Genomic DNA, 23,787 nt, shown 5'->3' on the forward strand with positions numbered 1-23,787 from the left:
ATAGAATGTTAATCAGCCAAATGCCTGATTGAAGAGAAATGTTTTTGCTTGGCACCTAAAGATATGTAATGAAGGTTTCAGGTCAGCCTTCCTGGAGAGAGCATTCCACAAATGGGGAGCCAATGCAGAAAAGGCCTGTTCTCATATTGCCATCCTCCGGACCTCTCGTGGAGGAGGCAATATTTACATGCACTTTTCAGGTGGACCTCACAAATGGTTCACAACAGACCATCACAACAATAAGCATCATTTAAAAAGTTACAGCTATTATAAGGACAATGATAATAAATAATGGCACATGCATGCATCCCTATGGCCAACAATCTGCACATCCAAGGTATTAAAGTAGCTTCATATGTTACAAATCCCTGCATGAAATTAGAATGAATTAATTAGTATAGCCATAAACTGCAACATGTTGCCATCTTTATTGTTGCCAAGTTTATTGTTGCATGAACATGCCAGGGCAAGCCTCAGTTGGCCATGGCCTTGAGCACCTGTGTGTAAGATCATCAAACATGATAAACTGTGTGTACCATGTTCATTCCGGTTCAAAAGAATCAGTAGCCTATATAAATTAAATTATGTGGTGAGCATGCCTGATGTAAAAATAAGTTACGATTCAGACATCACATAGAATGCAAACCTGGCAGTGCAATGTCAGTTCAAAAATGCCCTATTTGTTGCATTGGGGCTTACTCCTACATAAGCAGATATAAGATTTCTGCATAAATCACTTTAATTTCTAAATTATTTCTTTTAAAGTAACATCTAAACCAGTGATATACAGTGGAACCTCAGGTTGCGGACATAATCCATGATGGAGGCATGTCCGCAACCCACAGCATTCGCATCCTGAAGCATCACGTCTGCGCAGGCGTGATTTGGCGCTTCTGCACATGTGCAAAGTGCAATTTAGTGCTTCTGTGCATGCACAAGCAGCGAAACCCGGAAGTAACCTGTTCCGGTACTTCCGGGTTTCCCGCGGTCCGCAACCCGAAAACCTGAAGCGCCCGTAACATGAGGTATGACTGTATCCATATTCATCAGAATTTTAAAAAATCATTTCATTAATTCCCCCTTCATAAACTGCCCCAGTTTGATCACATTAAATCATAGTTTAAACAAACCATGGTTTGAGGTGAGCAAGTAGCATGCCTAGTAAACATTGGTCAAAAGTTTCCATGGCTCTCCTCCTTTGCATCTTTTGCATCACTGGGAAACATAGCAGAGTCTAACTTGTTATAACGTCCAAGCTTAGGCTCATAGTTTGTTTCTCTCCACATATACCAAGAGCAGTAACTAAGGTTTGTTACTGGCATACTACACAAGGTTTGTTTGGATAAACAAACCTTGGGTAAAGGTTTGGATGACATGACAAGTCAGACTCATGGAAGTAGCACACATTAAGCCATGGCTTTAAAAAAAAAGCAACTGTGGTCAGTGTGGCATGGCTCTGATAGTCTACTCTACTCCAATACACTTCTACTACTGAGTTCAATAAGGCTTGTTCTCAGGAAAGAGTGCCTTCATCGTATAGCGCAGGGTGTTATACACATTGAGCTCTATGAGTCTATGAGGTCATCTTTTCATGCAAAACAAAACTGCATGCCTAAAATCTTGCCACAGCTGCCTTCTTCTAACCCTCCCTATTATAGTCAAAATGCATCACCTCTGCAGTATTCCTCTACATTGATAGTTACATGAAGAAAATTCAGATTTCTCTTCTGCCTTCGTGTATCTTCTACAAGTACTCCCCTAATAGCCATATTTAAGTTAAGCCTGTTTAATAAGACATATAAGTACATGGCTGAGGAGGGAGAAATCTACAATGTGAGCAAGTGAGCAATCACAGTTCTGCTCCTCCCCTCCTCCTGTCTTCCCTCTTCTTTCTTTAACCTTTGAGAGAAAATGCACCAACCCACTGGCAACTTCCCAAGTATGTTTTCATGTGCAGTCACAGCTAACTGTAAGGAGCAGAATCCACCACATTAATAGCAACTCACAGCTTAAAAACACACAAAGGTCTCCCAGACCTGCAGCTCAGGAGGACACAGAAGCACAAATGCCTTTGTTCAAAACACACACAAAACGTGCTCCTGACACTTTGTCAGGCTTCCTCAACCTCGGTCCTCCAGATGTTTTGAGACTACAATTCCCATCATCCCTGACCACTGGCCCTCTAGCTAGGGATCATGGGAGTTGTAGGCCAAAAACATCTGGAGGGCCGAGGTTGAGGATGCCTGCTTTATGTGCTATACATATATAGGTAGTTTAATGTGGGGTTCCCCCCCCCCCCACACACTTGCTTCCTTCTTTGTAAGAAAAAAAGAGTGTGATGCCTACATGTAGGGATGAAATGTGTGTAGGGACAAAAGCAAGCCATGAAACAATGGTGCATAGCTCTCCCAAGCCATCTCTCGCAGAAAGAGGCTCATCTCTCTTTCACTTTCTGACTTTCTCAACACCCCTCTCCTCAGGGTCTTACCTTTTTGCTTAAGACACTATGCAAAGTGCAATGCACATTGTACATTGATTGCAGCACGTATGTATAATAAACTATAATATGTAAGACAACAGAAGAAAGCTGCACCTCTCACCACATAAGGGCCCAACTACCACACCCCACACAAGAGGGGCCCAGTTATCTAGGTCATCCGCCTGCCAAATAGCAGCTCCCTGGATAGAAAGATGTCCCATTCCTCTCCCACCTTCCAGATTTACAACTCCCCGAAACAGCACAAGCAAGACACAATGTGTATAAAGGGGGTAGGGGAATCCCTTTTGACCAATACAGCTTCTGCTGCCACAAGTTTTGGGACCTTTGCGGAATTTAATTATCATCTACCTCTCTAAACCTTGATACTCAGAGGAAGGAAGATTGCATGAACCTCAAGCAAGATGTCACTTTCCCTCTTCCCTCTTGATTTTTTAACTGCTGTGTGTGTGTGTGAGAGAGAGAGAGAGAGAGAGAGAGCGCGCAGGAAAACACACATAATCTCAACACAAACACAGCAAGCTTTCTTTCCTGCTCCCCAACCCCATACATATTTTATTGAAACTGAGACCCACTTTGTTCAATGGTACTTCTTCTAATACATGTCTACTTGAAAGTAAATCACACTGAGTTCAATTGGAGTTACTCCTAAATAAGTGCACATGAGAGCACTACCTCACACAATCAGTACCACAATGTGGTAAAACCATATTAATAAGAGGGAGGGGGATAGATAAGAATAATTCCCCTAGTATTTAACTGGCAGGCCTGTTTGGCTCCTGCAAATCGCTCACCAGAAAGTGTTTTAAGAAAAAGAGCAGTGGTGGGGTGAGGTGCTAATGTCTCTTTCCCCGTGTGCCACCTCTCCAGCTCCCGCGGACGGATCGCGCTGCCCTTGGTAATCCAAGAGGCGAGGCAGCCAAGGTAGCAGCCGATTGGCAAAGCTGCGGAACTTCTGAGCTCCTTGAAAGGGAATCTAGGAGTGGTGGGACAGGCGCGCAGACGTACCCACAAACACCCATACAGGGTATCAGTCACACATTCCAAGCAGCCGCAGATCAATTAATAATAACAACAAGAGCAATAACAGTAACAATACAGTTTGTTGCGATTGCAGGCACACCATACTGGCAACAGCTTTAAAGTCAAGTCCTCTCACTCCAGCCTCGAGAATCTCTCCCCCCCCCCCACCTGCGCACGGTGTTTCTAATTCTGCCTCCATCTCTGCATGCCGAGAAACTGCCCCATGATTGTGGCTCCTCGAACCCTAGCCAGCTGCAATGATATTTTGTTGTTGTTGTTGTTTAAATTAATAAATCCCCTTACACGAACGGAAAGGAAAGGTTGGGGAGGGCAGGAACAGGACAAAAACCTGCGGGAATGGAATCTGTCACCATACTCAAAGCACGCAAGAAAAACAAACAAAAACCCCAAGCTATCCTTAAAAAGAAAAGAAGAAATGGTAAAGAGGTGGCGGGGAGCTGGGAGAAAGAGAAATCAATAAAGCCCGGGTGGCTGGTTTGACTGTGTGATTTCTATGAAAAGGAACTGACTCGAGAGCAAGTCAAATTGAACCAGGTCTGAAGGTGGAAAGGTGGGGGGGAGGAGTGTAACAGAGCTTCTATCAGCTGTTCGGCTCTTCCCAATCTAAAAAAGAAAGGGGGGGAAAGGGAAAGGGGGGGATGCCCCAGATGTAATGTTAGTTTTCAGATGTGCATGATAAGATAAGGTGTGGACTCGGTTTACCTGGTCAGGGCAGAACCGCAGGCGGTTTAATCAGGTGAGTCGTCGGGGACTGTAAAGAAGCCGAAGCCGGTTTCTTTGCTAGGAAAGTCTACAACCCCATGCAGGGACATTGCAAAATCTTTACACACGCCTCCTTTAACTGGGCTTCCGCGACCTCAGCCGGAGAAAGGGGGGAGATGCCTGCCCGAGGCAGCTTGAGGCCACCTCCTCGAGCTCTCGCCCGGAGATCGGCGGGGTCTCCCGCAGCACGGGGTCCATTTAAACGGCTGCTCCGCACCAGGCGAAGCCGGCTGTGAGGGGGAGAAAGGCGGCGGTGGGCACCCGAAGGATGCACGGGCCTCCCTGTTTCCTTGGTAGAGTCGATCCGCACTCAGTCTGACCCAGGACGTCACTCTGCCTGTCTGTTTTCTCAATGATAACTTGGCAGGAGAAGGGGGAAGCTGCCAGGTCCCCCACTCCCCTCCTTCCTTTCTCTCTCTCTCTCTCTGAGATCATTACTTGGTATGTGCACTTTTCTCGCATGCATTTTTTAAAATATATAAATATATATGTAATAATGCCCGAAGATCGTCTTATGCATAATCATGGTGATCGTTAGCAGCCTGCTCGGTTGTATTTGCATTGATTTGAGTCTGCCTGTGTGGCTGCGTGTGTTGTTTCTTGCTGCTGCTGTTCTTAAAGGGGCTTGGTGGGTGGCTGGGGTGGCTGGGTGAGAAAATACTATTGCCTGTTTGTACAAAGAATCCACCAGCATTTAGAGATCCCAACATATCCTCCAACTGGCACCATTCCTCCCAGCCATTATTCCATAATCAAAATATGCAGATCCAGTCAGTGGATCCTGCCAAATCCCAATGATTTCCTCATTTGTCTTTTCCCATTCATCTGATTAACCACGTTGAATGTTTGTCTGCTGTATTTTCATTACACAAGTGAACATACCCCAGTGCCTAGACAAAAGGGGGGGGGGGCAGGTGAGAACCCGTTTGGGGGATGCATTCCCCCCCCCCCGCCCAGCTACTAAAATTTCAAATGTAATAAAATATTGCTTAAACTGCTTTTATTACATTTATTAGTTATTACAATAATAGAACTACAGTACTGGAAAGTCTTTCCAAATCTGGAACCCAAAGGATTGATTTGCTCTGCTCTGCTCTGATAGTGCCACAGAAATAGTGCTTCTAGAATAACCAAAATTGCTCAAATCAATGTCTCAAACTGTAATTAATTGCCTATGTCATATCAAAATTGTGAGAATATAAAAATGAACTGTGGGCAGGTCTCATTTGTTCTGTAATGTTATGACCAGTTACTTGGTTTCAGTATATTATGCATCAGTTGGTTTCAACAGTGCTTGGTTTCAAGTGTTTGTCATATGGTAGTCAACATCCACCAAAGAACCATACCCACAATCAATGCCTGTGGAAAGACCTGTGTGTGCATAGCAGGAAATGTTTTTTCATTTCCTCCCCAATTTTTCATGACACTATGAAAACTGCTGCTTGAACTCGTGATGAAAGATATATGTCTGTTATTTATGCCTAAGGTGGAGCTTCAGGTGGAGCTCTTTCCCATGTACTTTTCTTAATGGTGGTCCATCTATTTGACTCATAGTCTACCGTCTGGATAAGGTCCAACTAACAGGAAAATTCTGGCGTAGTGTTGACGTGGCATAGCCATCATCGGTTGCCAGATTTTGAAACAATCAGATTAAATCCACTAGCAAGTATCTAGGAAAGGGCTGTAGTTCTAATAGCAGAGCACATACTTCACATGCAAAAGTCTCTGGGTTCAGTCCCTGGCCTCTTCAGATAGGTCTGGAATTGACCCCTACCTAAAATTAGGTGCTTGGCTGCCAGTCATTGTAGAGCTATGGGCCAAAGATTAGATTCCATATAAGGCAGATTCCTATGTTGGTTCAAGCAATTTTTTTATATACTTTTGGAGTTGTAATGTACTAATCTCAATGCATGTTGGGAGCGTCTCTGAGCAACAGTAGCAGTCAACACAACAAATTGTCTGTTTATTACTTCTCTATCCCACCTTTCTTCCAATGAATTCAAGGCAGCTCAAACTTCTCCCCCCCCCCCCCCATTTTTAACCTCAGAAAAACTTTGAGGCATGTTAGATAGACTGAGACAATGGTGACTGTTCCAGCAATCAATGACCAGGGAGTTTTATGGCTTGAGGATTTGAACTTGGTTTTCCTAGTCCAACATTCTAACCACACTGACTTATGATGGGTTCAGTAGTACATAACAGGTTGTCAAACTTGAGGCAGTGGAGCACATCACTAGTGCCGAAGAAATGTCACCTAAAATGGTTGTGTCTCCCAGGTGTAACACATACAAATAGTCTGTGGTAACCTCTCATCCACTGTTAATCTCCATCACCACCTACTATTGACCACCAGGAACCTGGAGAAAGGGCAGGGTGATCTGTAATGTGTGGCAAAACTCCAGGCAGTAAGTGCTTTTGTACATTACAGCACAGAGACAGATCTGTCACTTTAGGGATACCATTTTTGGTGTCATCCCCATGACAGCTGTAATGTGCGCTCCAGCCCAGATTCAGTGCCAAATGCTCCTACCAGGCTGTTGCCAAGTACTATCAGAAAGAAAAAGAATAAGGCATCCAGATCGTATGGTGGGTAGATTTCTCCTGCAACAAATTGGACACCTCACATGAAGTACTCTTGCACAATTGATTTATATGCTGTCAGTACTGGTGGTACTGGATTGTGAGATGCCATTTATTTCAAAATATTATAATACTCCATACAGCACAACAGGTTCTATTTTTTTTTTAGAACATCCTATTAGTGCCATATAGAAGCAGCCTCAAAGTATCTCCTGCTTTCTCAGTCTTGATCATGCAGTTTAACATACTTTGAACTAGTTTAGGATGCAGTGAGTAGCTGCAAAAATCACTAGAGGAATCAGCAGTCCAACAATTTCCTTGTAATTGCATTTTCTGGACCAGCTATTATATGCACAGAAACTTATATAAGTCTATAACTTCAACCAATCATTCCCTGTCAGGAACAGCCCTCACCTAACAATATCCATATGGTACAGTGATAAATTGCTGGTATTCACCTAATATGGAACAAAACAGATGTAAGAAAATATGCTGTGCAAACCTATGCATATTTACTGAGAAATAATTTCTACTATCTACTGTGGGACTGACGTACTGGTAATTCTATTTAGGATTCTAGCTTAAAACAACAACCCAGCATTTTCAAAGCTAACATAAATAACCATCCTTTTAAACCAGTTGTATCTATAATAACATATAAATACAACTAATTTGTACTTATTTAGAATGTTTCATTGTTCCAAGCATCCTTCAGGGTTCCAAACAATTTACTTGTGAAAGTAATAATCAAATATTTATATGCTAATATATATGGTGCTGTTTAGAGTTCAGTGTGGCAGCAATATGGAAATCAGTTCACACTGAAGGCCAGACATCTGAACATACACTATTTTAAATTCAATTTTACAGCTTTGTCTTCAAAGAACTTCATTGGTAAAAGTCCAATATAAAAGCCCCTCATCTGTATAGTCTACACTGCACATAACACATATACATCAGAAAGTGTATGTTTGTGTGTATAATGTGCACTGTATGAATGTATATCGTGTGAATGAGCTGAATGTATACAGTGTGAATGAGCTGAAGATACTGAACAAAATGCAAGTTTTCCAAGTTGATGGCAGTTAGGCATCCAATAACCACCCAGGCATTTAACCAAAGAGATCTCAAATGCTATCAGACTATGTGGATCTATACACAACAATGATCAAATTAATGTAAAATGTAATATGTTTGCAGTATTGTACATCTATGCATTGATAACAATATAAGTTAGAAACACATGAGCAAATATACTTAGACTGCAGTGCAAAACCATAATCAAGAGAGCTATAATATACAATAAATAGCTGCACTTGCCCAGCAGGCTTTTGACTTTGGCTGAAATACTAAATATCCCCATGCAGCATGCTTTTGAAACTTATGAGCACCTGGAGCAAAACAGGGGTGGGAGTAAAAAGTTATACTTGACACATTTAGACCTTTGGTTGCACTTAAAGCAATTCCAAACATTGCCAAGTTTGATTATAGGAATAAGTACATGATGAAAACAAATTAGGGCTGGTTTGTACATGTGATGGGAGTGCTGAAATTCCTCCAATAAGTATGTCTTAGTTATGCATATTTAGGAGTACTATGATGTATGAACTGGAAGTATATGCATGTATACATGATTACATGGGATGGCAGTGATTCCCATGACATAATGACTCTAAAAAGTGTTGCCAAGGTAGTGCAGCCTTATATAGTCATGTGCACATGTAACTGCTCATTCACACTATGACTATTCTCAACATCATTACAAGAATACACAAGCCCAAATGTGATGATCTTTAAGGAGAGAATCTGGCATACAAATCATAATATATTGATAAACATATTTCAAGAATACTGATTGTGTGAAGAAAAGCATGCTAAGAATGTCTGGGGATAATTAATTTATTTGCGGTTACCTGAAGAATATGTCATAAAATATGATCCAGTGTGATGTAGTGCTTAGAGTGCCTGACTAGGGTCAAGTAGACTAAGGTTCAAGCCCCAACTCAGCCATGAACCTCACTTTTAGCCTAATCTATGCCACATGGTTGTTGTGAAGATTAAAGCAGGAGGGCAGACCATGTATACTAACATGAGTTCCTTGTTGGAATACAAGCGTAATGAAAAATAAAATATAAAATATTTCTAATCCATGACTTGGATCCACATTCATGTGTTAGTGAAATGCATTTTGATGTATGCCTAGTCATATATGCCTAGGGAGACCCACCATCTGGATTGAAGTTCCTGAGTGTTGCAGGACTCTCTGGAGAGATGTGCTATGTTGCATGGTTAGCTATAGCTGAGGGATAAAAATCAGGGTCCTATCACGGATACATAGAAATGTGTTTGCACAGGGGTCCTTGGACCGGAGCCCATATTTTCTAATATAGTTCTAATTCACATTACTGCCTGTCAAAAGAGAGTTGGGTTATATTTATGTTCCTTCAATCTCTTCCCCCTTTTAACACACAATCAAGGCTTAAATCAGAGTTACTTCATTGAATATATATTTTAATATATCAGATACATTGGTAGCTTAAAAATATAGTATACAAATTATAATTTGGGCCTATTAAATTATAAGCTGCAATATTTTACTAAAACATTGGCCATATCACTTTAATGATATCACCTTAATTTTTGTGGTGGCTTCCCCTTGTGGAATGCTCTCCCCAGTGAGACTTGCCTGGCACCTTTGTTACATATCTCTAGGTGCCAAGCAAAAGCATTCTTCTCCCAGGCCTTTGGCTACTTAAACTGTGGTCTTTTAATCTGCCTGAAGGGGCGTTATTGTTTTTGTTTGTTTTTATGGTATGTAGTTTTGTGTTTTTACATTGTAACCCCCCCTGTGATCTTCAGATGAAGAGTGGTATAGAAATCTAATTAATTAAAATTAATTATTAATAATAAGGAATTTCTAAAAGACCTGAATGAAGCGGCTACAGAATGACAGGGTATAGGGCTTTGAGGGGATGAGATATTATTCTGATTGACTTACACTGTTACAAGCTGTGGAGAACATTGTTGCAATCAGCAGTACTGCCAGTATAAAAATGGGTTTGAGTGAGATCTGCGACCAGCTCACGCAGCATAACTGTTTTATGGGAACATTACAAAAATGAAAGTCTTACTCAATCTAAACAGGAAAACATGCCCCTATGATTTAAAGCTCAGCAGAAACTTTACTGAAAGCATGCTGGCTTGTTTTATGATACTAATTCCCTTTATGGGAATTAGAAATTTGCTCAGAATGAAGGCGTTACCAGAGTCACTGGACTCTAGAACTGAGCTAGTTCTGTTGTGAGAATAAATGGGCTAGAGGGCAGGGTATAGAATGGACAGGGGACAACAACTTAAGCTGAGGGATCAAAGGTTACAAGGATGTACCTTAGAAAAGAAATGAGGCATTTTTAAACGTAATGATTGTCAACACACTCTGCCAGCCTGGGAGAAATTGTCTGCTTTATCCATGATCCAGAACAACTTTATTCATGGTCATATAACATACTACAGAGGTAAGCAGCATTGTGTCTGTCATTAATTGTGTCTGACCCAGCTGATCAGTAGACAGACCAATCTGCCTGAGGATTGTTTCCAGACTGCTGATCACCAGACCTTGCATAAGCAAGTCTACTGTGCTAGATTCTGGGGAAACTGACGTTCAGGATTTTGAAAAGTCCTTAACAATTTCCTAGCCATTACTAGTTAGTGGCTAGCAGCAAATGTAAGAATTAGCCTTGACAAATCTGGTAACCTAACAAGGGTCAAGAAGAAATCACTCCATGATGTTTGAATACAAAGGATGAACTAAGATTCAAAATGCAAATGCAAGTTTCTCAGATTCATTTTTATGTCCATTTCTTTATGAAAGCCTGCCATGTTTGGGGGAATGTTTATGCTTACTTCTAATCAATGGGCCAAGTCTCAGGAAGACCAAAGATTGGACAAAGGAGGACAGCTTATTGATACTGCAATGGAAGTGTTATTCTGTATAACACACATTTACTGCTTCTTTGAAGTTTACTTAATGCTGACTTCATCTAAAGTCTGCTGGGCAGTTCTGGACTACTGAGATAGAGAGGTTTGCCACACTTATTATTCCTTCTTAAAACAAAATGTAAATCTTGCCAATTGGAATAAGAGTGAATTGAACAGAGATGGCAGGATTGTAAAATGAATCTTTATTTAACTAGAAATGGCTATCCTATATATATATGAGCAAAACCCTGAGTTGCTCAGATAGAATGTGTTACTGAAACCAATTGCACTTTTGTACTTTGTGTGTTTATGCTGGAAGTAACTCATGAGTTTCTAATAAGCAAAGCAAAAGATAGTTGCACATTGTTTAAAATTTTACAATACACTAAAGAAGCCCTAGAAATTGGAGAACCATTTGATATGGAAAAAGAGTTTCCATGAGCAATGATGCAAAAACCATCAATGAGATAAATGCTTTTGGAATGGATGCTAACAACACAGCAAAATAGTTTATTCACATATGAAAAAAAGAAATGATGCCATATTCAGTGTATTAAAATAGGTGAATGATCATTTGGATACAATGGCAATATCAATGTGCAGCATTCTTAAAGACCATAGACTGCAATTATTATTTTTAAGTGTAAAGAAGAGGAGTCATTGTATTCATATCAAAGAGTGTAGCTTTCTTTTGATTCTCAAACATGACAAAATCTATTGAGAGCTACATATGAGTACTGAAAAAATTCTCTATGTCACAGAGATTTGCATTGTTTTATCGCTGTGGAAAATGAAATCAATGGAATAGCAGTACATATACACTGAAAGCATTACCTCTTATAAAAATCTGAGGTGCAGTAGGATTCTATGATCTTGCCTACATAAACACACCTTAGGTTTGGTGAGCATATGAAGATGCTTTACCCTGAGTAAGATTATTGCTCAACCTAGCACAGTTGTGCCTCTTTTGCCTGGGATTGGCTCTCTCAAGATGTTAGGGAGAAGTTATTTCCAGCCCTGCAGTAAGAACCATTTAGTTTTTGATGACAGGGTCTAAATTTGGCCTAAGCCACCTCACAGAATTATTCTGAGGTTAAGCGAGAACTATTCACATCACCCTGAGCAAAGGGTGGGATATAAATGTAATAAAAAATTGTACACAAAATACCATAATCTTGACCATAGCCCAACACTCAGCAGTTGGCCTGATTTCACATGACTGCAATATCAAGCGATGATCTATCTGCATGTGTGAATCAACTCTTAAGAGATATAAAAGCAGAGAGAAATGGTTTAGCAAACTGGGAACAAATATCGGGTCTATGCATTTCTGCATTACTTCTCCCCACTAACACACCAGCTCCAGCATTCAGTCCAGGGCTGTTTAAATCAGAGGTCTCCATGACATCTGGTGAAGGAATGGGACTTTCAACCACATTCTTTTGGGGTTTGGACTATAAAATGGTTGTTTTTTGTATGAGAGATTCTTCTAAGCAGGGACACATGTTAACAGGAAAGTTAAAGGTATGCACAAGAAACACACAGACGGGTCAAAAGTTGTTGGGAGAATAGTTTGCTCAGGAAGGTGCACAGGAGTGTCAAAGGTTCAACCTAGGAATCTGACAATTAAGAAACAGAAAGTTAAGAACTCTACTTTCCTTCTGACTAATTAAAATAGGGGTGGTTAGCCTGTGGCCCATGAGCCCCTGCAACTTTATCTGCTGGTGTGATTGAATGATAAACGATTCCTTTACCTGCCCTTTAGAGAGGATCTAAAAAGAGCAGTTAGTTTATATCCATTTTCAGCACTAAGCACCACAGTGCCGAGATAGAATATATATATATATATATATATATATATATATATATATATAGTAAAAGGTAAAGGACCCTGGACAGTTAAGTCCAGTCAAAGGTGATTATGGGGTTGCAGCTCTCATCTTGCTTTCAGGCCAAGGGAGCCAGCATTTGTCCACAGACAGCTTTGTGGGTCATGTGGCTAGCATGACTAAACCGCTTCTGGCACAATGGAACACCATGATGGAAACCAGAGCACACGGAAACACAGTTTATATTCAAATATATGCACTCCCTCTGACAGCCCCTTAAAGAAGATTTCTAAAACCCTCTGCCTGCAGCATTTTCCTCCACCACAGTGCTAGCCTGAGGATGGGTGGAAATACTGCCTTTTACTAGAATGGGCACAGCTGGAAATGCTGGTTGTTTCTGCATATGCATGTATGCCCCTGTATGTACGTTAGTGCATGCAAGAGTATGAGTAAGAGAGAGAGAATTCTGGGAGACTGCATGCCTGGTGAGTGTATACTGTATGTGTGGTGAATGTGCACATGTGGTAATTATATATGTATGTTCTATATGTGTTGTGTGTGTGCATGCCCACATAGATTGGCCAAACCTACTGCTACTACATGACCCTTGGAGCAGTGACTGCCTTTCAATGCAGTTCACAAAAAAGACTAGCCACCACAGGCTAAAAGGAGACTGGTAAGGATCAGAGGTGAGATGCCTTCCATCTTAATCTTAGCTTAAGCCTCTAAACTGTGCTTTTAAGATAACTTTGGCTTTTTAACAGTTCAAGCATTAAGTGAAATATCAGAAGAAGCAGACTAGTACAGCAAGGATAGGAAACTCCAGACTTGGAGGCTGAATGAGGCCCTCCAGACATCTCTATCTGGCCCTTGGGACTCTCCCTAGGCCACATACTTTGTTGTCTCTACAGTGGTACCTCGGTTTACGAACTTAATCCGTTCCAGAAGTCCGTTCTTAAACCAAAACCATTCTTAAAATGAGGCACACTTTCCCTAATGAGGCCTCCCGCCGCCAGGGCCCTTCCACTGTTCAGATTCTGTTCTGGGACCAAGGTAAAGTTCTCAAACCGGGACACTATTTCGGGTTTTGCAGAATTTGTAAACTGAATAGTTCTTAAACCAGACTGTTCTTAAAGCGAGGTACCACTGTACTTTGTACCTTCCTTGAATGTTTCTGCCTTGATAGAACGTATCTTTGAATTCTGAGCATGCCTCTTGCTTGTCTGGATGGAGGACAGAGCTGTGTGAGAGAGTGTGTCCAGAAACAAGCCTACTGTACAAGATAAAATTAATTGCTTTGCCTACTTTTGGCCTATGACCCCACCCATTTGGCTTCCATAAGATTGCCTAGAAGGGAATGCAGTCCTTGGGCTGAAAACATTCCTCACTCCTGCAATATAGCATAAAAATTAAATTAAATATTTTCCACTTGCATTTTATACGGATTTTGCAGGGGTTCCTCCTGGATGATTTTGGTATCTTATCCTGTTGATAAAATCTACAGCCATGGCTACTACTTTTATTAATTTTTGCTTTCATATCAAGACATAGCTGTTAACGTTTTCCTTTTTTTAAGGGAAATTCCCTTATTCTGAATAGAATTCCTCGCAAGAAAAGGGAAAAGTTGGCAGATAATCAAGACAAATCCAACACTTCTGATTGTGGTCAGTGCCAACTTCAGCACCAGTCATCCTTCAGCTGCTCCCGGGTCTCAAGCACCCCAACAGGTCCCATTGCTGATGCTGACCTTGAGTCTGCACCACTAGTTAGGGGGTATAGCAGCTGCCTGCCATTTTAAATTTCTCACAGTACTATGGAGCACACGGCACAGGATCTCTCCAGAGCACCGAGGGAGGTTTTTAATGGTAGCCAGGGACCCAGTTATATAAGACAAAGACTGCCTTGCCAAAGTCATATGAAAGCTGGAGCCAGCCAATTTTGTGACTATTGAATCCTGAAAAGTACAACCCAAGACGAATACTTCTTAAAACTCAACTTCTGAATTATATCAGGTGGTTGCAAGTCTTTGCATAATTCCCTGTGGGCACCAGTACAGTAAGAGCATTTAGTGGTGCAACTCTGTTGTGTATATCATAATAAATGTTACCAAATTGTAAGGGTAAAGGAGAACAACAAAGGAAGGGGGGAAATACATGTTAAAGCAGGGCAGTGGGATTTGTTCTGGGCTGAAAAACAAACTAGACAGCCTCAGTTAATTTGCAGGTTTTATTAACTTAATTAGGAAGAGTGACAACATGTTGGGATTTGTGACAAGTTGGTTATACCCCCAACCCCACCCATGCCAGCCGATTCAACCAGCCAACTGGAATGTCCAGTAGCTGCCTGATAGTGCCAGCTCTAAAACTGGGAATGTCACCATGTTCATCAAATTTGGATTGTGAGATCTTAAACCATAATAAACTTTAAAAGGGGTGGGAAAGAGAGAAATTAAATTCTTTCGTTTTTTGAAATGTTCTAGGATTATAGTTCCTGTTTTTAGAAAAAGCAGAAAATTCACTGCAGGCCTAAGCTGCTGCTTTCTGTAATAGGATGTTTACTATCTGACATCAAGCTGCTGTTGGGAATGCCTGATTACAGCACAGAGGAACCTTAAGCACTGCTAACTATAACATTAATGGGGAATACATTATTCAGTTATGTGGCTGAGAATTCTTTTAATGGGGGTATATAAACCGAGGAGAGAGATAGGGAGAGAATTTAGGTCCTGCTGGTGGGACTTAAAACAAAATGTTGCAGTGTGGGGTGCTCCTGTTCAAGATGCCAGCCAGCCATGCCCTTTCCAATTCCACCCTACACTCTTCCTATTTTCCCTCTCCCAATGTAGGCAGTAGTCTGTGTCCACAAAACATGATCAATCTTCATTAAGCTGTTTCGTGGTTCTTCCCATGCCTTTCAGGATTATTTCCCTTAAAAAAATAAATCTTCTTGTTGTTTGGTAAACCTTGGGTTTCCCCTAAGCCTGGTGACTCAAACATAATAAAACATGTTTCTCCTGCTGCACTTTAAATGGCAGAAAAGTGAACACTTCTATTTTTAAAAAAAACACCAAATACATATAAATATTAAATAATAAGAAGGCTTCATAAAGGTGCAATGAAAGACTAGTAAGGGCATTCTTTTCCTTATCATTCATTACCCAATAACATTTGAAAATAAAATGTTAAGTAAAGGAGTGTTAATGTGTAATTAATCCATGTTTATATGATCTTGGTAATATTCCCCCAGAACTATAATGTTGGGGGTTCTAATCTATGCTGAATGGAAAACTAGGGTGTATTCATGTTTATTCTAGACTGGCAAAAAATGCTCGTCAATGTAACAGGCAATGCAGAAACAGATTCCCATATCACAGCAACTCAAGAGTAGCGCAGTGAATTCACATAGATGAACATTGCACCACTTCTATGGATCCCTCTTAGTTGAGCCATCTAATTTCAGGGGTGTGGGGTAGTTTACAGCAGCGTTCCAAAGTGCAGTGTTTTTTTTCTTCCCCCTATAGGAATGAATGGCAGCCATTAAAAAAAAAACCAAGTTAGTAAATAAAAGAATGTTCTCCCTAAATACTATTTTTGCCTGGGAGAGCAAGTAGAGCAAGTTATGATCCTCTTGGCAGTCTTTCCAGTTGAAAACCGTTATTTCCCCCCATAGAACTCAATTGTATGAGCACATCGTTTTATATCAGTGTGTGTGTGTGCCTTTAAAAGCACATTTGTCTCACCTTTCAAGCCTGCATACTTTTGTGATTTTCTGGTTGGCCTAATAAAAATATTGCCCTAATATATGCTTTGATTTTTCTTATGGACCAAGGTCGCTAGCATAAGGTGTACAAACTACACACATAACTTATGAAGTGGCCTGCATTCCTTGATTTTCTTTACTATAAATATTATTTGATCCATCTAAACTAAAGGAGAATGGAGAACATGGGGGAGGGGGACAAAACCTAGCCAGCTAGCTTCCTCCCTTTCTTGACTGAATGTAAGTTTAAGATTGGCTTTGCTATCTGTGTACAAGTAGAAGACAAGAGGAAAGTTCATCTCCTTTGTTTCCTGGCTGGTCTTGCCTTCAGTCACCAGGAGAAGGAGGATTTCCCATGTGCTTATAGGCTGACCTGCCTCTGAGAGAGAATTCATACATCACACAAAAATAAATGTGAGGACCTGCTTCTCTGCAAATGTAAGAAAGCCTTCAGATCCTTCCATTACTTTTCTTAATACCTGCAATATTCAATTTACACTCATCCTAATTATATTTTGACATGATACATTATAAAACGTTCCAGTCTGCTGGATACATGATGCATTTTTAATTCTTTTTTAAACTTCAGCAGATCACTTTACCTGTAGTTATTTTGAGACAAACTGCAGTATTGAAAATGCTTTACAAACAGCCTTTCAAAAAACCCCACACAATGTATTGGATAAGTGGTCAAATGCTTAGAAAAATCAAATATTAGAGGAATGTAAGCATGTTTATATTATGAGGACAAAACACAGTGAAAACAAGGCACTGCAGATTTTAACTTGATTACCAGTTTATAATCAAAGGATAAGGAGTTGACCTTGGCATACTGTCTCAAGGTAACAGTGATACACACACAAATACAAATGTACACAGACACACATACACATTCAGGTACTTTCTAACACAGAATAGACTTTAAATTCTTAAAGGGTCCGTTTAGCACATATTTTTGTATGTAAATTATATTATCAAACCCAAGTATAAACCATACAATTAACCGCTTATGGAATCATATAATTATAGCGTTGAAAGGGACCTTGGAGGTCATCTACTCCAATACAGAACAGTTCTATGTTGAAGCCATTATTACCAGTATGTCATCAAAACAGTTAATGTTGCTCTATGGATACTTCACGTATTTTATATTACTGACATGTTAAGGAAATTAGTCTTATATTTGTTGCCAGTATCATTTGAACAGATATGACGATGCATACTAATTACCTTATTGCACAGTTCTCCTTTTTTATATACTCCTTTTCTAATTAACTTGTTTTGTATCCACATTTGTATAAATGTGTGTTAGATAACTGAATTAAATCAGCATTGACATTCACTTTAAGGTGAGTCCTCTTTTTTTGCAGAATGATAGGAAATCTTAATTTTTATTTTGATATTTGTATATTCCCACTCATTATTCTCTGTTATATATGTCTATGGAATGTCAATATTTTGAATTGACTTCTGACTTGCAGCGAGCAAACCTCCAGTCATGGGATGCTTCTATTGGTGGAAGGGGGGAAGAGCTGGTTTTCACTGATTTTCCCTCCCTGCTGAAATCCACCCATCCTCTAAATATTTGTTATAGAGGGTTGACGGACCCAACTGTGTTGGGATGGAATGTGGGGGCTGCATGGTGGAATTAGCCAAAATTGCCTTCTACCAACAGGAACTTTCACTGCCTTGAAAGCCCTTTCAGAAATGGAAGGACACTTGGGATCCAAGCCTTTGATTAAAAAAATACAAAAATCAATACAAACTGAACCTAGAGGATATAACCACAATTTACATGTACGGACCAAATATTGTTATATAATTCCACAGTTCAAAGCCAACTACCGGCACTTACATTACAAATTGATCCCCAAACCTTCATGACTTCTCACCAAATGTCCTTCTTTGAAACTCCCCTCTTAACATTGCTCCTAGCACAACCCCAAATTAAGAAGTTATATTTGCCTCAAATTCTCTTCTTTCAGAATCAAGCTGATTTAGAAAGCTAGATGCTTATTGCAAAAATCAGCACCAAAAATCTTTATCCTTGTGCTAAAGATTAAACATGCAAAGTGTGATTCTGGAAAAAATAATCAACTTAAAAAGGGAAATGTCTCCTGTCACAAATTGATTTTCATTGTAAGACTCAAGTAATAAGCTTTAACTGACTCTTCTTATAGAGAATATCGTAAGAATTAGATAATAATTGAACAAGAAAGTTACATAACATTTCAAAGGTTCTCCCAAACCATACATTGCATTGATTTTCTTGAAACATCATTATGCAATCTGACCAATGTATCATGCAGTCTTTTATCTTAACCAGAATATCTAGCTTTATGACAGAAAGGAGCCTCAGCTCTGGTATCAGTCCTAAAAAGAATGAAAGACAATATTCATATTTCCATGAAAGAGAACCATGGTTTGTCAAATGAGCCTTCAGGTATTCTCTCCAAAAATTACTCTAACTTTATTTTTTAACTCTTCCAGTCGATCTTGTAACTTCAATGACCAGTTCTTGTTTCATTCTAACACATATTCACTTTAACCTTCATTTCTTCTTGTATTTTGTCATGATTAGCATTATTTTCCCCAATAAATTTTATTTCTTAACTTTTTATTTTCTCTGCTACATTTCTATCCTATTTGTTTATCAGTATTTTGAAGCTATTCCAGTCCATTAATCTGACAAAATAAATATTTTATCTTTCAAGAGTTAAAATAGAACTAGACTCATGTATATATTTTGATCCAGGTTTCTGACTGAATTTAGTTGCAAAATGAACTAAATTGGGAGGTATTGTTTTTATACCTTTCATCATCTCCCAGCTGAACCAGATACAAACAAATCAATTAATCATTCCTCCACAAACTATAAATCAGTAGTTATCAACTAGTCAGTTGAATAATCAATATCAGTAAAACAAACCTTCAACTTTGATTTAAGCATGGAAGCATTGAAAATGATATCTAATGATCAGTTGTAGAAGATTTTAAAAGGCCATTCAGTGGTGTCACATTATTACAAGATGAAACCATCACAAAGCACAAGAAATAAACGTTTCCAACAAAATTTTTCAAAACACAGTCAAAATATTAGCAAGCAGAATGAAAGAAAAAAATAATGCAATCTACAAACAAAATGGTTAACCAGCCAGAAATGTCGTAACACAGTGGCAAGGAAGGAATCAGCAGCTTGGTGACTGTATGTGACTCTGTGTATGTGCTAAAGCCACCCTGGCTCTCCTGACCACTCCTCTTCCATGTCATGTTTGTGTATGTGCATGACAGAGAGAAAAGAGCAGTGGAAAAAGAGAAGTAGCTGCTACATGGTAGTCATTGGGGGGGGGGGGCCTTGCAATGGGTAGGGCAACCCAGAGAGTGGGAAGGAGGGAGGGAAGTGGGGAAATGTAAATGGACAGAGTTGATACAAACAGAAGGAGGTGAAGCCTTGGCAAGCAATCAGTTTCAGGCTATATTAACGGAGGAGAAAAATGGGGGGAGGGAACTGAGATAGGCTGTCCTGCAAAAATGTCAATCATTTTTGCACCACATCACGCTTCCTACTAGTACACCATCTCTAACATTCCCAAGGAAATGTGAAAAGGTTCTTCACTCCTGCCCTAACACTTCAAGCAACCACAATCACTTCAAGTCAGAAGCCAAATTAACATTCTTCCATTCTCCTCTCCCCAAAATGTGTGAAATCTAGTAAATTTAAATGCATTATAAATGGAACTTTTTTTTTTAATGTTGCAGCATGAAGTGCTCCTGTTCAGATTAGGGTTCCAGCCTGCTATGCCCTCTTTTGGCTACTGTATTCCACTCATTCCTCCTCAGTTTTATCTCCTAGTCCCTAAAAAAATTCATATCACATTGTGTAGCCATTAAGTAAATTCAGTCCTCTTTTGGTTCTCCCTCCCTTTAGAGGTTTTTATCTAAAGTTTTTGTACTTGTGCAAACCTTGAGGTTCTCCTAAGATTGAAGATACCTTCCTCTTGTATGCTTATGGTGCTGTTTTGGCTACATAAGAAATCACACATGGAGAATTAGTTTGCTATTAGTATATGAAACTGACACAACAGTAAAGATCAGTCATAGGGTTTTTAATCAATAGGTCTGCGACTAAAGGGATTGGTTGTCTACCAGCTCCTTCCAATTCTTGAAAGACCACACTAGCAAATTTAATGCCACAGAAGATTTCATTGGGATTCAAAAGATGACCAGATTTGAGAACAAGGCCAAATTAGCAAATTTAATGCCAAATAAGACTTAACTGGGATTCAAGATGACCAGATTGGAGAACTAGGCCAAAACTAACAATGAATTTCAAAAGGGACAAATTTACACTTAAGGCAGGAATAATCAGCTGCCCAAATATAAGATGGGGGACACCTGGATTGACAGTAGTACATGTGAAAAGGATCTAGGGGTCTTAGTAGCCACTGTTTGATGCAGCAGCAAAAAAAAAAGCTAATGCTATTCTACGCTGCATCATCAGAAGTATAGTGTACCAAACAAGGGAATTAACAGTACTGTTCTGTTCTACCTTGGTCAGCCCACACCTGGAGTACTGTGTGCAGTTCTGGGTGCCACAATTTAATAAGGATATTGACAAGTTGGAATGTGTATGGGGAGAGCAACCTAGATGATCAAGGGTGTGGAACCAAGCCTTAAGAGGAATTATTGAGGAAGTTGGATATATTTAGCCTGGAAATGAGGAGTCTGAGAAGAGATATGACAGCCACCTTTAAATATCTAAAGCAGAGCTTTCCAGACTCTTCATGTTGGTAACACACTTTTTAGAAATGCATCATTTCACTACACAGTAATTCAGTTTTACTAGCAAACTGGGGGTTAAACTTTCCAGCCGTGGAAGAAGTGTGGAGAGTGTTCACGTGACACACTTACATACTGTAGCCGACACACTAACGTGTCGCAACACACAGTTTGAAAAGATCTGATCTAAAGTGCTGTCACATGGAAGATGGAGCAAGCTTGCTTTCTCATGCTGCAGATGCTAGGACCCAAACTAATGGCTTCAAGTTACAAGAACAGAGATTATGACTAAACATTAGGGAGAACTTTCTGACAATAAGAGCTGTTCAACAGTGAAACGGGCTCCCTCGGAAGGTGGTGGACTCGCCTTTCTTGGAACAGAGGTCTAGATGGCCATCTGTCATGGATACTTTAGTTGAGACTCCTGTATTGTAGGGGGTTAGGCTAGATGACTCTTGGGGTCCCTTCCAACTGTACAGTTCTATGATTCTGTGACTAGTGCTGGCTGGGAGAAATGCACCTGGGGAAATGCAGCCTGATGAGCAGCCAGAAGGTTGTTTGTTCCCATAGAGCAACTGTAAGAACTTTGTCACAGCTGCAGCTGAATTCAAGGAGAATCCCACTGTGTTGACAATTCATCAGCAGGTGGCAGTTGTGTTGTGGTGAGAGCACTAATACTACTCATGAATGTATAGAGTGTGATACGTGGTGTGCCTTGGATTTTTATATATTATTCTTATTGAATTATTGTGTTTGTATTTACTGTAGTTACTGCATCGTATTATATTAATCTTTGCACCACATTGGGGGGGCTTTGGCCAAAAAGCGGTATTGAAATAAACTTATGATGATGAACAACTTAATTGGAGAAAGCTAAGTTGCTGGTTCACAAGCTAGCAAATCAATGAAATAGCAGAAGACCAGCAGGGAAATGCATATTATAAATTTTGTTATATTTCTCATTTTCAGATATTCCTACCAAAAGAAAACTAAAGATCAACAAGAACTGCACCAAGTGGGCCAACACCTCAATCAAACAACAGCAAGTCATGCAGTAAAAGAAGCTGGGATCCTGGAATATTTCTAATCAGCTGTTTGGAGGGCAAGGGGGAGCAGGGAGATTGGATGCTGTAATAGAGGGTAGGATTACCAGGGTTCACACATGCAGCTTCAGGTGTGATCAGTGGCTGTTTGCATGCACAATTGCCCACACAGGGAGGGCTATACACAGAGAAGCCTGTTAAAGAAGATAAGCAGCCTAGCTGCATTAGGTGCAAGTAACTATGTTATTTATAAACTGTTATAGGAGTATTGGTAAAGTGTATGGAACTTGGCTTTCCTACAATGTTCTGCCAGCTGCTTCATAGTAACTAATAATGACATCCAGTTGCTGTTGTTTTGAAAAGTTATAAAATGTATATTTTCTGTTTATTAGTATTTGTTTATGGTCTATAAGGTTGCCATATGACCAGGTTGGCTGGCTTTTCATAGATTTGAGACTGGCCATCCAATGCTCATCTCAGATACTAGCTAATGCAGCTTTTCAGTTTTCATAACTGTTTATATCTATATCTATAACTACATATACATATATATCTATGCATACAGATATATAGTTTGTATTCCTTGCAGAAATGTGCACACATGTGCATGTAGCATTCTGGGCAATTTAGAGAAGAACAAATCAACTCCCCACCTTCCACTGTTACAGCTGGTGAGAAAATAGGGGTCATCTCAGATATGATTGACATGGAAGCAACAATATTCATAGAGATAGGAAAATGCTTTAGAGTCAGAACAATGCTATTGCTTTTTACCTCCCTTAGCTGAAAATGGTGGCTGCCCAGAAAAAAAAGAGTTTAGAAATTGAGAATTTTAGAGTAGTTGGGTAGCAATTCTGGGTGGTTTGTCCACCAAGAAGCAAAACATACCAAAAAGAGAAGAATTTAGGCTTTTTTTTCTAGCTCAACTCTTACTTCATGTGAATAAATATGGTTTTTAAAGCTTTTTAAACATATAGAAATTACTCTGTATGGCCAATACAAGATAAAAACTAGGTATCTGGGCTAGCTAATGGCTAAAGTGATAATCCAGAATCTGAATCGATTTCCCCAAGTCTGGTGCTTTCCAGATGTTTTGGACTACAACTCCCATTTGCTTCAGCCAGCATAATCAGACATGATGGGACCTGTAGTCCAAAACCTCAGTAGGGCACCCAATTGGGGAAGGGTGATTTAGGCAAACCTCAATAAACTGTAGTTCATATGGCAACCCTCAAGGTGTGACTATAAACAAATACCAAGATAAAAGGTTATTTTCGTGAGCATTGACTAAGTTATACATCAGAGGAAGGGGGAGAAGGAGGAAGGAATGCACAAGCCTGAAACTCAGCTCTGTCTTGCACACCAGCCACATTCTGATGTAACAATAAACAATGGTATATCACTACAAAAATTAACTTAGCCTCTCGTGGCTCAAGCACTCATCTTTCTCCTCCTCCTCCTCCTCCTCCACTCACACCACCAGGAGAATGAGTTCAGAAGCTTTTATTCTGCTTTA

General features: G+C 39.9%; 1 protein-coding gene and 1 long non-coding RNA gene across 24 annotated transcripts in view; one reads left to right on the forward strand and one right to left on the reverse strand.

Moving 5' to 3' along the window:
* The window catches only part of LOC310674309, a 63,659-nt gene extending 39,977 nt beyond the window's left edge, over nt 1-23,682 (forward strand). Inside the window, exons 1-2 of one of the 2 annotated variants that reach the window (XR_014509514.1) lie at nt 4,625-4,744; nt 22,198-23,682. This is a non-coding gene — a long non-coding RNA (uncharacterized lncRNA). Of the gene's footprint in view, nt 1-4,624; nt 4,745-22,197 lie in introns of those variants that run through there. The other variant, XR_014509513.1, reaches the window with a different exon arrangement.
* Nucleotides 1-23,787, reverse strand: part of ESRRG (estrogen related receptor gamma) — a 545,323-nt gene that overhangs the window by 435,158 nt on the left and 86,378 nt on the right. For 3 of the 22 annotated variants that reach the window (XM_083433328.1, XM_083433342.1, XM_083433344.1), the window contains exon 1: nt 4,244-4,340. The exons of 13 other annotated variants lie outside the window; for them this stretch is intronic. The gene's annotated coding sequence lies outside the window, so the exon portion shown is untranslated. Of the gene's footprint in view, nt 1-4,243; nt 4,626-23,787 lie in introns of those variants that run through there. 6 more of the 22 variants (XM_083433317.1, XM_083433332.1, XM_083433316.1 and 3 more) reach the window with 4 other exon arrangements.

Source organism: Podarcis tiliguerta (assembly GCF_965153285.1).
Source record: "Podarcis tiliguerta genome assembly, chromosome: 3".
Lineage (NCBI taxonomy): Eukaryota > Metazoa > Chordata > Lepidosauria > Squamata > Lacertidae > Podarcis > Podarcis tiliguerta.